Here is a 14560-nt window from a genome sequence, read left to right as displayed (position 1 = left end):
AATTCAAGATGCAATAACATGACGTTGAATCGACAGTTAGACAAATAAAGGTAACAGGAAACCAGTGCTTTTAAATTATTACGGGTATTCAAATTCATTCGGATCTCTCCTTTATGTAAAGTTGGAATAAAAAATTGTGTATTTGTTTTACATTGTTCTAGATATGCTTTTCAAGGTAAATCCAGATAAGCGCTTCGGACGCATGAAATTATTAAACGTGTTGTTTTCAATTTTTTACATCACTGGGTCGACACCTCTGCTGGTGGACTATCAGTCCCCGAGGGTATCATCAGCTCAGTAGTCATTACATCGGTACTGACATTATTTATAACAAACTTTTCTAAAATTTTCCGTTTATAAATTTTGAAATTATAAAGAAACTAAGGTTTCAACTCCCTATGGCAAAGTTGACCTTAGATGAATTTGGCTATTTGTTTTAGTATTTTTGTTATATAGCTCGTCAACTATTTCGGTACTTATACATCCCTCGGATTTCAAATGTTTGGCATTGAGCGTTCCTGATGAAGATAAATCCAGAAAAGCGCTTCGGACGCATGGAATTATTAAACGTGTTGTTTTCAATTTTTTAGAAAACCAATAAAACTTGTAATAAAACGTAGTGGTATATTTTGAATATTAAGAATAAAATCATATTTTAAGATACAAATTATGCAGAAAGGTCGAATTATCTGGTTTTTTTTCTTCTGTTTAACGGTTTAATATCAAGCGTGCATAGCATTTATATCTTAATTATATGGCATATCATCCCATGTAAAAACAATACCTTAATTATAAATACTCTTTTTGGAAACATCAACATACTTTTAATTGCATATAAGAGCCAGTGGTTCCCGGAATTTTAGGAAGCGCAGAACAGGTACACTAAAAATGCGAAAAAGTCAAAATATGCTCCCATCCCGTTTCAAAATCATTCCTTTTTTTTATTATGTTATAACATCAAATAACAAATGTCTTCAATGCATGATCAGCAGTCATTCAGCTTTCGTCTGCTAATCCAATAATTCAAATATTTTACGATACCTCTGCTGGTTGACTACCAGTCCCCGAGGGAATCATCAGCTCAGTAGTCAGTACTTCGGTACTGACATGATTTATAACAAACTATCTAAATTTGCCCGTTTAAAAATTTTAAAATTATACAGAAACTAAGGCTTCAACTCCCTCAGACAAAGTTGGCCTTAGATGGATTTGGCTATTTTTTTTTTTGGGGGGGGGGGTCCCTTTGGTTTATAGCTCTTCGACGTTTTCGGTTCCTGATGAAGGTAAATCTAGAAAAGCTCTTCGGACGCATGAAATTTACATCGTGTAGTTTTAATTTTTTACACATTTTTAAAGTTACAGCTATGCATGGAAACTATTTTATGTAGAATATGCACTTCTTTTTTGTATGTTTTTTTTTCAGACTGGGCCTGCATAAGGGATTCTATGATACTTTAAAATACATTAGCATTTTTTACAATATATTCTTGTATTCGTTTTTTTCTTAAATTAAAACAATATATCAATCAATGTGAATAAATGAATAGATATTTATTTAAAAAATATCAAAATATATGCAAACGAATGAACATTAAAACATAAGCAAACGAAGGAACTTATTGTGTATATCGGGATATTTTTGTTGTTCGAGGTCCGATTTTATCTCGAAATTGACCGTACGCAAATATTATACCATCGAATCTAATACATCGTACAACATGTACAAGGGCGTTAAGCGTGAACAAAAACACGGTTAACATAAACTGCCACTTCCTAGAATAATAGGAAACAAAACCCGACACAACAACTACTCGATATACAGTACGAGCGTTCAAGTCATACCGTTTTTATATATACTTTTTTGATCTTACAGATATTAGAGAAGAACGACAATTCTTAGACCCAGAGGTAAGTTTAAAAATTACTTGAAGGCCCTATGCAAGTTATCATTTCTTTTTTTTTTGTCTTATTGAAAAACTGGTAGGACGATAGCACTATATGAGTAGCTTATTCATAATCATATGTTTTGATGAATTAAAGACGTCATGTCGTCATACACGTGACTTAAATCCTTTTAAAGACACTCATAACCTAAAGAATCTACTCTACCACCGGTTTATTTTAAACAATGCCCAGATATTACAAAATAGTGTTTTTATACAAAATAATCTTATGCGGCACCACCTTTTGACATCATCTATTATCAACTTTCAATCATTTACCAAATGATATCATCACATGATCATATCTTAGAGTGAATAGAAACGAAAAATATCATACCTATCTGTTCTTGTTTTAATCGAAAATCTAGTAATTCTAAATAATGAGTAAAGTTTATAAAAACAATATTGTTGAAAGCTTTTTCCACGGTACAACAAATGGTAATGTATGTGCTTCAGAAATTACATTGTTAAGTTGCATTCTTCAGATGTGACAATATCTCTTTTTGGAACAAAATCCATCTATGAAGACATTAACACTGATTCCAATTATAAATGCACCGCAATTAAATAGAAAAAAAAGCCTAACATTTTCATTGTCCATATGCTTGTAAAGTTTTGTTGATTTTTATTGGAATAGTCGGTATTTCAATTGAAATATGAATACAAAATCCTGCTAATCGTCTCACTCTTGTGTTCATACGAAACAGAATTTAAACATAAAGTTTGAGGAAAAAGAGAATAAAAATCCTTTAAGAAAAAAGTAAGTATGTGAGTTCATTCAATTATCCTGTTAACATCTAATAAAACCGAGTGATTACTTTTGGAATTATTATGTGATTATTTGAAGGAAATATAGCACAAAAGAAAACACAAATCTAGTAATTGAAACTGTACATTGAGTATGCAAGTAATTAACACTAGTGAAACAAAAACACAACATTAAAACTAAATATATATAATGTTATAACCAAGTCTCTCTCCTTTTTGAGTTTATACGATTACCTCAGGTTTTGTTTGTTTCCTTGATTTGTCTCTTCCTAATTAATTTACGAGATTTGAACAACGGTTAACTACTGTCGCCTTAATTTATGCATAGATAAAAAACTAAATGATATCAACGTCCCCTTCATTTTGTATACGCTTTCTGGTAGTGTTGGTCATGGCATATACTGTAGAAATGTAAATGGAATTGATTAACTAAATGAACGATAAAAAGAGAGAATTTATGATAAAGAGGCAATCAGAAACCACAAGAAAAACAGACTACACAAAGTACGAAAAATAAAATGAAGAAAGCATGAAGAATAGTTCACAAAACACTTCAAGGCAAAATACATATTGGACAACATGACCCTCCCCAGGTTAATAATAAAAAGGCGTGACCATGTCTTTATGTTTTCCAGTTTGCTGAACTTAAATGGAACCCTTAGTGATTTCAAATATCTACCATATAAATCGAAAACGATATCAAGTAATGCTAGGATTTATAATATTTATTTTCTAGACTAACAAGGTAAATCATACCAAAGAAATTAGGATTATTATAGTTGGAAAAACGGGGGCTGGCAAAAGTGCAACTGGAAACACAATACTAGGAACGCCTGGTTTTTTTAAGTCAGAATTTAGTAGTAGTTCAGTTACAGATAAGGGGCAAATAGGATGGATGAAATGGAAGACCGATATCATCCACATCGTTGATACCCCAGGATATTTTGATAATAATATGAACGAAAATAAAGTTTGCCATGAAATTATAAAGAGTGCTGCTTTGATAAATCCAGGACCTAATGTTATTCTGTATGTTATTGCAACAACAGCAACCAGGTTTACAAGTGAAGACGAGAGCGCTGTAAAGGAATATACTGAATTGTTCGGCAATGATCCCTACAAATATATTATAATTTGCTTCACTGGTAAAGATGCATTAGATCGTGAAAGCAAGAGCGTTTCGAATTATTTGCTAAATGTGCCAGAGCCATTGAATACTTTTTACAGAAAATGTGGAAAAAGAGCTATATTTTTTAACAATATTTCTAAGGAAACAAAATGTCAGTGGATCAAGTTATATTCTATGATAAAAAAAATGCAACTGAAAAACGGGGATTCGTTTTATTCTAATCAAGTTCTACAAGACGTCAGAAAAGCACTAGAACAAAAAATGAAAGAGGACGCTACGTCAGATACAAAAGGGTGAATGTACAAAACAAAACAAAATATTTCTGACAATGGCAGCACTATTGACTATCTTAACAAAATTTTACTCGGTGCAGGTGCTGGCGGAGCATTAGGGGCAACTGGAGCATTTGTTTTCAACATCGTAACAGGAGGTGGAGTGGCTGCTGCTGTTGCAGCAGCAACGACCTTTACATTTGGTGGCGGTATAGTTGGAGGAACATACCAAATTGGTACTTTTATCAAGAGGACAGTTTGCAGCATTTCTTGACTTATCAGCTTAGAAAAGAAACAATTGAGCTCCCCATACCATTATATCAAATCTTTGATTGTAAAAACGTAGAACAAGATCAGACTTGATTATCAATGATATAAGCAAATTTTAAGGCAAGAAATAAATAGATATGGGTGATTCTATCTTTTTATTAAGAACAGTTTTCCATATGTAGAGTATTTGTTATTAAAATACATAGCCTTGTTAGATGAGATAACTTAAAATATTTTAAGAATGTCAACTGAATATTTCTGTCTTGTGTCATATCAACCAAAACACATGCGGTGACCTCGGTTTGTCTCAAATAGAGAAAACATTTAATACGAAGTTCCACTATATCTCATAATTAATTTTAAAGTGCTGTCCTTTGGTTACATTCTATTCACATAATAACACTGTTTTCCGTGTATAATCCTTACAAAATGTAAATTATTTTCACAACTTTACTAGGTCGATACCTCTGTTTGTGGACTGGTAGTCCCTGAGGGTAACACCAGCCCAGTAGCAAGTACTTCGGTACTTGTATGAAAATACGGATTTTGTGTTATTCCAATTTGCTTTTACAAAATTTTGAAACTGTTATAAATTAAGAAATATAATTATCTTACTCATGCAAAGCTCTGATTCCTTGCCCGTCTTTGGCTATACTTTTTTTTGTCTTTTCTGGTTTGTAGCTTTTCATCTCTTTATAAATAAGCTTTGGATTTTCAAATATTTTGGCCACGAGCATTACTGAAGAGACATTAATTGTCGAAATGCGCATCTGGTGCAGAAACAAATGGTACCGTTAATGTTATTGTAGCTTGAAAACAAGCTCGGTGACCTATCATTTTTATTATGTTTTTAATCATATCTCGATATAAACTATATTGTAATTTTTTGTTTTAAACCCCATATCTACTTACGTGAAATAATTATAATGAACATAACCAGCGGTATTCCTAATTCATTTATTTAAACAAATTAATCCTTAGTTATTATTATGCATCCCTTTAAATAATTACAGTATTCATTAGAATATTGAATGATAATACTAACAGTCTTTCATTTAAGTCTTTTATTTTGATCTTGTACAGTGATATCTTTTAAAGTCATGTTTTAAAGCTGTTTTTTTTTTTAAATATTTTGCACTAAGTGTTTGAATTACATGCGTGTTGTACATTTTAAATTTCCTGTTGAATAGGTCTGGATATTTTTTGCCGACTCGTAAACGTATTTCTCTACTGATCTTTATTATGTCTTGCTGTCGATTTGACAAGTGTTTGTTTTTGTGTGGCTATATTTAAACATATTCTTTTTTCATTCGACTGGTAATTGTGAAAATTAAGTGCAGGACGTTTAAAACCTATACATTCTTTTGTAAACAGTTGCTTATCATTTTCCTTCTGGGTAATATTTGTACACCTAGGGTAGGAGAGACACAATGTTGTTTGTATTTTATTCATGGCTTTATGTATTGTTCGAAAATATATTTCAGAACTTTATTCAATTTATCCATACAACAATCACTATTTCAGTCTTAGTCATCAAACTGTTCAGCGTTCAACAATAAATTGTTCCCCATTTCTTCACAAACAGAGAACAAACAATTTCATTTGAATTCTTAACTGTATGATTCGGAACTTAATATTTTGTGAAATTAAATTAACATATAGTCTAATACACTTCATTCATTCTTATTGTTAAATTTTATGTTTTCACTTTTTGTACAAACCTACCGTTACGAAGACATAGCCTTGTATTTGAAGTTTTAAATTTGACTATTCATTAGCTTATATTTTGTTTCCATTTCATCTAAACGTTTTTCAACTTAATCAAAGTTTTATATCAACACTTCGCATATGTTCACAAACGTATCAATCCGCAATGAATCAGGAGGTCGTGCATATTGAATTTTGATAAGCGGTGGTTGGTGGTGGCTGTTTCCCAATATGGAATGGTTATTTTGTATCATAGTCCTTGTATTGAACTATTTAATGTGATGTTTTCATCGCTGAGTTGTTAGCAATTACTCGTTGTCTTTCGTCTTTTTCATCGACTTGTGAGTTTTGAATGTTTCCATGTTATCGTCCGCCTTTGTTTTAAAAGTGTAAGAACGGACCTTGTTATTTTTTACTGTTCGAGCATTGTCATTTCCCCCTTAAGCTCGACTAATTCTAAGATGATGAATCAAATTTAAACTGTGTTGCTCCTTCTACATTTAGGTGATCTCCCTGCCATTTTCTACCATGACGCATGTGCAAATTTGTATAAAAAAACTATCCGTGTTATTACTTCACTGGAGTTTATATCACATTCAGTGTGTTGCTTTTATACAAAATTGTACAGCATGACATCTTAAAATGATAGCCTTGTAATAAATACAGAAAAACTAAATCATTTTTATGTCCCCAACCGTAGGCGACGGGGGCACTAAGTGTTACCCTAGACCGTCCATCTTTCCGGCTTCCGTCTTTTTGTCTTTCTGTCCGTTTCCGTCCCATTTTAGTTTCCGTGCTTAAGTTTGCCTCGTGCAAATTTTATTAAACTCATACCCATTGCTGAAAACCACAACACACATTGTTCGAATATGGGGAGCGAGTTGCTTACCGTTCTAGAGTTATGCTCCTTTTTAACGTTTTAAGCTTGAGTGGGGACATTTGTGTCCTCAGACACATTCTTCTTTAATCAAAATGTATAATACCAATATATTTCAATGCTACTTATATACTATTGAATTATCCTAGGTGGTATGTTGTAACATATATACCCGTTGTATGGTTTTTATTGTATGTAAGGGTTAAAGACTAATTCTTTCATGTTATGCTCTATGCTCATTTAAACATTGAAAATCATTAAATTTGTCACTTTCTTTATACTTAGCAATAGCATGGGATAATATTTTTTTTTAATCAAATGGTAAGATTTAGAACTTTTAAACTCAAAGCGGACATGTAAAACACTTTCGAAAGGCAGTCATATTGACTTGTTGATCCCAAAACATAATAGAAAATCAACCATTTCATGATCTTAGAACAGGTACATGTAAATTTACTTTAATTTTTTTCCTAGCGAGCAACACCATCACAAATATCCAAGTGGATCTCCGGCATTATTCAAAACTCAATAGGTGTTTCAATCTTAATTGTGATGTTAATCACGGAGATCAATAGAACATGGATTTGTTTTGAAAGCAAACGAAGATACAAGTCTTAAAACACGATTTGTCTTAATTCCTCATTTAATTCTGTGCGCTGCCATTTAATTTGTGGACAAGGAAGTAATTTATAAATAATATTGAGGGTTGTAAAATGTAATACAGTCATAATGATATTGTGTAATATTACACATTTATTTCCCGTGCCTGCGGGAGATACGCAGATTTGGTCACCCAAGGAAATTCCCATTTCTCGAGGGCATCGCTCGAGGGAAATAGGACTTTTCGAGGGCGAACAAATCTTGAAAAATGCCGGAGCCAAGGGAAATGAATGTTTTATTTCACTGCCTATACTTTGCATACTTTTTTTTCTTATTTTTTTTTCGCTTGTTGTTATAACTAAACAAAGTAAAACTATTAATAAACAGTACAGATCAAAAGTTCATTACTTATTTTTTTTTTACGTCTGAATTAATTATCGTTATTTAAATCTTTCCAAATGTTATGTTCATTAACTGCGAGTAACGTCGCACGAGGCAATCCCGAAGTCCAGAGGGGAATATAATACTCAGAGTGGAATTTGAATTTTTTGTTTTAAGTCACGTGGAATGGTCCGAATCAATCAAAAGTGGATGTTATAATCAATATTTACATACTGTAGGATAATGTAATATATCAATATATCAATTACCAGAGATAACTGCTCAATTCTTGTTCACTAAGCTATCGTTGAAATCTACAGTCAGATCATCTATTCGAGATGTATGGACAAATTAAAATCCGATATGCCACAAAAGTCTTCTTTAAAACATTTAATTCAAAACTGCCTAACCTTTGGATCCACCCACCCATCCTTGAGCTGTCTAAATTCAACTATCTCAGATATAAAGAAAGGCACTGTAAAAGCACGTCTAATTCCTGGAACATATCTCTTACAAAGTTTAAAATATAAATATTCCGGAGGAAAGGAAGCACCTACTTGTACATGGTGTGGATTGAGCGATGGAGATGAGATTCATTTCTTGCTATACTGGCCGGCTCTATTTAAGCAAAGAAAAGAAGCCTTTCAAGAAATGAAAATGTATACAATAAACATAAATTTATTTACAACAATATTTATATAAAGTACTTTTGATTGCAACATAATAAGATAAGACCACATTATTTATCTCGTGGTCAGAGATTAACAACTGGACACTTGGTGTAAACAGATGATTAAGGTTAGCTCCTCCCATATGCTCTTATATGTAAAGTATTTACCATGTGCTTTTATTTACATATTTTAGTTATAAGTTAATTCCCTATTATGACATGATAATGACTCTGGGATTTTTACAAACTGTTCAGATGGATAAATACATTAAAATAATTTGATAAAAAAAAATCATTAAAAATCATTACAAGACTGTAATGTTACCTTAAATGGATAAAAAAAAGTTACTATTATAAGAATCCATAGCTATAGCCTGTAATTAAATCACAAAAAAGTGACAAGGGAGGTTACAATGTTAAATCAGGGTTAACAAATCAGGACACCATCCATCCGAGGATTTAACCATACTCTGCCACATAAGTGTTACTCCCGTCATACTTGATTAGAAGTTACTACGTTTAAGGTTGGAAATGATTATGATTAAGCTCCATTGTTTTTCTTTGTTATGAATGTTATCAGTAGGACTTAAGTAAGCCATAAAAAAAAAACAAATGGAAAGATTCAGACAATATTCAAACAATAACTACAAACTATTTAAAAATGAGGGGTCATTGCTTAATTGATTTGATAGATTGACTGATTCATTGCTTGCTGCATTAATGTATTAATTATTTAAAAAATTGTCTTGATTATGTCATCCCGCTGTGTGTTTTCATTATTATCATCATCAAAAGAAGTAGAAGTAGTAGTATGTTACCGATTTTGTCGTATCAATTTCTGAGAGATCTAAGCTCATGAAATTAACCTAAACGGAAATGTTTGCTATGTGGAAATGTTTAAACTCCACTTTGAGTTTCAAAATGGCAGCAATCAACAAGAAACCATAAGACTGTGTGAAATTAAATGTTTTTTCCTTCAATATCTTGAGGTCGATTTTTACAACCTTGAACAACTACTTTACATCGAAAATAATTGAGAATAGACTGGCAAAGAAAGTCTTTTAGGAGAAAAAAACATAAGCAGCATAATCTTTTGAAAATGATTGAAATCCAATGATATTATTTAGGTTTCTTGAATCTGTTTGCTCAGTCAAGATAGAAAAATTTAGAAGATTTAAATATTGCTACCGTTGCCATGGAATCAGCAAAAAGGGGCAAACAATTTTTTCCAAACTAGATATATAACTAAAAAGTTGTGACTGAGAAAATTGCGAAATGACTACACTTAATTTGGAAACTAAGTTCGGGGTTATTTTTTTTAAATTTTGAAGAGTTTGTTCTTCTTTTTTTTTCTTTTACCTGATCTTGTTTTGCGCAGACATCAAACAACACAAGATATCACGAAAGAATATTTGACTTATGCGTAATTTGTTACAACAACTAAGAAAAGTGCAAAACACATGTTTATGTACAAAAAGTAAGATAACAAACCTCTAAAAATATAGTCCTTAAAAGTCGAGCTATGTATTGTAGTTGTGTATCGGGGTCTTTAGAATGATACTTTAATGGGCATAAAATTATGAATGCATGGAACAAAAGTCTTGTCATAGTTTACTATTTCCGAAAATAAAAATTGTTAAATAAACTTTACGAAACTTCAAAAACCGACTAAACGTGTCAATTTTTGAAGTATTGATAAGTATGTATTTACATAATTATAGAACATTTATCAAATATCTTCATCAAGATCGAGTAGTATTGGTCACTGGACGTTATTCATCAGTTCTTATCATCTTAGATTTCAATCAAATTCTAAAGTTAACAAATCCTGCTCCCTGATGGTTTAGATTATAGATCCTTACATTAACAAACATTGAACAAAAAACTTGTAATAGAATGAATAAGTACATTTTGGGAATGAATTTATTTTGTGTAAATCCTGGGTTATTGATAGATTGCTCAGGTTTGTTTGTTAGCGTCAGGTTTCATGAGTAAATAAACAATATTCCTGTGGATTTAATTTTGATATATGAGAATTCGGAATTTCGGTCTTCAATGCTCTTCAACTTGTACTTGATCTTGCCTTTTTAACATTCTTTTATTCGGAATTCGGAATTCGAGCGTCACTAATTAGTCTTTTGAAGACGAAACGCTTGTCTGGCGTATAAAATTTTAATCCTGTCATCTGAGATGAGTTTATATTAACGCATTCGTTTTTTTTTTGAAAATTAAATCATTTAAGTGAAGTACTTTCAAACACTAAGAAAAATTAAATACACAATAATTGCATCAAACGAGTTTGATAATTTAGATATTTCATCAATAATAACGTTCATTAGTTCAGACAGAAAGCACAAAATTAAGGTTTTATATACTATTTTGATATCAGGAATACTATTAGCATAAGTCCATAAAAATTGAGAAAATTAACAGCAACAATAAAAGAACTTGAAGTAATATATCCAGTTTTGATATTGATTTTCAATAATAGTCAAACTCAGAAATGAATTTAACAAGATTATCATGGCGTGTGTCACTATTGTAACATGAAATGCTGTTTTTTAAATTTTGTTTCCTGCACCTGCTTGCTGATTGATTAAAGATGTCTTGTATCCTTTCATCGGCCAAACATCCTTTTTAAATACCTACATAACTGGGCGAGGTGTATTTACCTGATTACATAATAACTTGGGCAATCATTAACATGATGATTAAAACTGAATTACTGGAAAATTAAGCCCCGATGTGCCTTAGGGGTAGGTTTTGTTTTTGATATATATAGATAATATAGCTGATTATTTGTCTGGATTCGGAAGACTTTTTGCAATGATACGTCTATAGATTGTACTGCATCTGTTGAATCCACAGTTACACACTCATAAAAATTCTTTTCTTTTTAAGTAAGTTGTGAGAAAGAGGGTTAATGAAGTTTATTCAAATAAAACATAATAATGATATTCAGTATGACAACTTTACAATTAAGATGGTCTTACATTAGAGCCAGTTCATACGCATAAAAAAATGATGTGTCATATTTAGTAGTAATTGACAAGGGAGTAAGCATGATGATCAAATGAAAGAAAAATTTTGAAGAAGCTAAATGTTTTACTATAACTAAAATTTTGATTTAAAAAATAATATTTGGAAAACAAATTATATGACTTGTATTCTTCCAATTCCTAAGTTTTCATCAGTAGTCTGAGGTAACTGCGGGCAAGTAAATTTTGATTGGGTGGAAATATCATAATTCAGGCTGCTAGATTAACAAGTTATGATAGCCGGAACAGTATCCATACAGAGACGGGTACGGAAATTAAACGATAGGATTTTGTATCAGATACTTATTATCATACGTATGTCCAAAAAATTCCGCAATGTACTCGATGATGGAAAATAAGACTGTAGATACATTTGTCATTTTGAAAAGTAAAATATGTTTTAACTAAACTGAATTACCTTAGACATTAGAGGATTAGAGGAGATATATTTGATGGCATGTTTGTTTCACTCGTAGACAACCAGGTATACCATTGCAAAAGTGGACCAGTTCACCGGAAAATACACATTCCCAAACGGACAATGTACTTTATCGTCTATTTTTCATACTGCAAAATTATTCATCAAATAAAACACATTATAAAAATATCGAAAATTTTTTAATGTAAATAATAATTCAATTATGCGTGAATAAACATGTCGGCTCGTGAATCCTTGATGTTTTAGGTTGCACTTCTGTAAATATAGACAATGCAATTTTCCATAGGAACCCCTTTTTCGGCTAAAGCTGTGCCACTTCTACTATGAAGTTTCGTAAAAAATTATATCCTAGAACGGAAAGTTGATATGCACTATTTTTTAATCAAAGGTCAAAACGTAGGACTGTGCGGCATATTTTCAACATTTATATGCCCCGAATTTCTAAGAGTTTAAACTTATACTAAAATTCTGAACTATTCATACCTCCACTTTGGGTGTCCCTCAGAATTCAATTATCGCCGCTACCAACTGTTTTTATATTGATTAACATTCCCAAGTTATTTCTCTATGAGATGAAACATAGAGATCATATCTGGGAACCAGTACGTAAACAAAATTAAATATCTATGAATATTATATATCTCCCCAAAAGAGGCGTGGCTTGTGAAACAGCTGTATTTACAAAGTGCAACCTATACAAACATTTATTCAAATAGAAAATTCTTGGAAAACACTTTTTCTCACAACAATACTTATGTATTAGAATTATAGCCTAAAGGAAATCACTGCATATACTCTAACTTTTCTTTAACAGTACATTTTATACACCCCACCACTGTTTCAATTTTTAAAGAATGTGAAAACAACACATTAATTATTGTCAGCTTACCCTATGTGCATGTTTGCTGACATGACATGGCTAGAACCTGTTTGAAATTATTCTGATAACAAGTTGAAAGCATTTCAGAATACTATAAATGTAAAGTTTAGTAGTTAATCATTCCAACATTCAAGATTATATAAAGTATCCAATCCTGCCTCTGTGTCCAGTCCACATCTTACTGTATACCTATTTGTCAATAAAAGTTCACAATTTCTGCCTCAAATGGTCAGTTTAGAAATCTTGTCACAACAATATCATCTCTAAGGATATATATAACATAATTTAGCTAATATATGAACTATAAGTGTTTAAACAAAGCCATATTTGCAAAAAAATATTAAACCAAAGAGTTCCAAATGATGAAGTTGAAGTTATCCCTTCGTAAATTTTACGGACGCCATCACGAGTTGGTTGACCGTTATGGAATAACCGTTTCACAGATGATATCGGATATGTTCCTTATGTCGTAACTACAATACCTTCCCTTTTCACGAATGTGACCTACCGAATTAGACTATTTACGGGATTTGTAATAACATAAGCAACACGACGGGTGCCACATGTGGAGGAGGATCTGATTACCCTTCCGTAGCACCTGAGATCACCCCCAGTTTTTGTTGGGGTTCGTGTTGCTTAGTCTTTGGATTTCTATGTTGTGTCATCTGTACTAGTATTTGTTTGTTTGTCTTTTTGTTTTTGGCCATGGCGTTGTCAGTTTGTTTTCGATCTATGAGTTTGACTGTCCCTTTTGTATCTTTCGTCCCTCTTTTGTATGTATGAAGATACCAGAAGTTTTATAGAACTGACTCCTCACATCAGCTTTTTGCATAACTTCCAAGCACAGTTATTATTTTCTATACAAAAAACCTTTAAAATAGTAAAATCATAGCATTTACAGGTTAATTTTTTTTTTTATGACCCAGGGGTAGGCATTTTTCTCTGTTTTTTGCCACGGCTCAAATTTGCTAAATTATTCTGCTATTGTTGTGCATATGAAATATTTAGTACATATTTAGGTGAGAACACACTCTTGTTAGTTTTATTGACGTATTTTTGTATTTCTAGCTTGTATTTTTTTTTTGCCGCGGTCACAAAAAAACAAATTCAGGTGTTACGGCTTACTTTTGGGTTATCGACAGGAAAAAAACACCCCAACAACAATATTCATCAAGAATCTATGAGTTTTAATGACTGCGAAGAGTAAATATAAGCACTTCTAAACAATTTAAATTACATATATGGATATATTATGAATTTATTTTGCATTCAGGGCTTTAAGTACACTATGCATACTGTAAACTGTGAATTTATGCTGAGTCATCATAATTGAGGCCCAGGATTTTCTAAATATTCATGAAATATTTAAAAAAAACTTTATATTTGAGTTAATATTATTAAAATCTCTGAGATAAACCAGATTTTGGTGAAATTCTATATGTTCTCATTTTTCACCCAATATAGTGCATGCTGATGATTAAATATATAACCGCACGGATTTAAGTAGTACATAGATTTTGCCCCTCGAATGAACAAAAACATATATTTTATTGATTTCCATTTCGGGGTATTTTGTTTATTAGAAG

This window comes from Mytilus californianus, unplaced genomic scaffold, assembly GCF_021869535.1.
Source record: "Mytilus californianus isolate M0D057914Y unplaced genomic scaffold, xbMytCali1.0.p SCAF_12, whole genome shotgun sequence".
Lineage (NCBI taxonomy): Eukaryota > Metazoa > Mollusca > Bivalvia > Mytilida > Mytilidae > Mytilus > Mytilus californianus.
Note: the sequence above shows the minus strand (reverse complement) of the source record.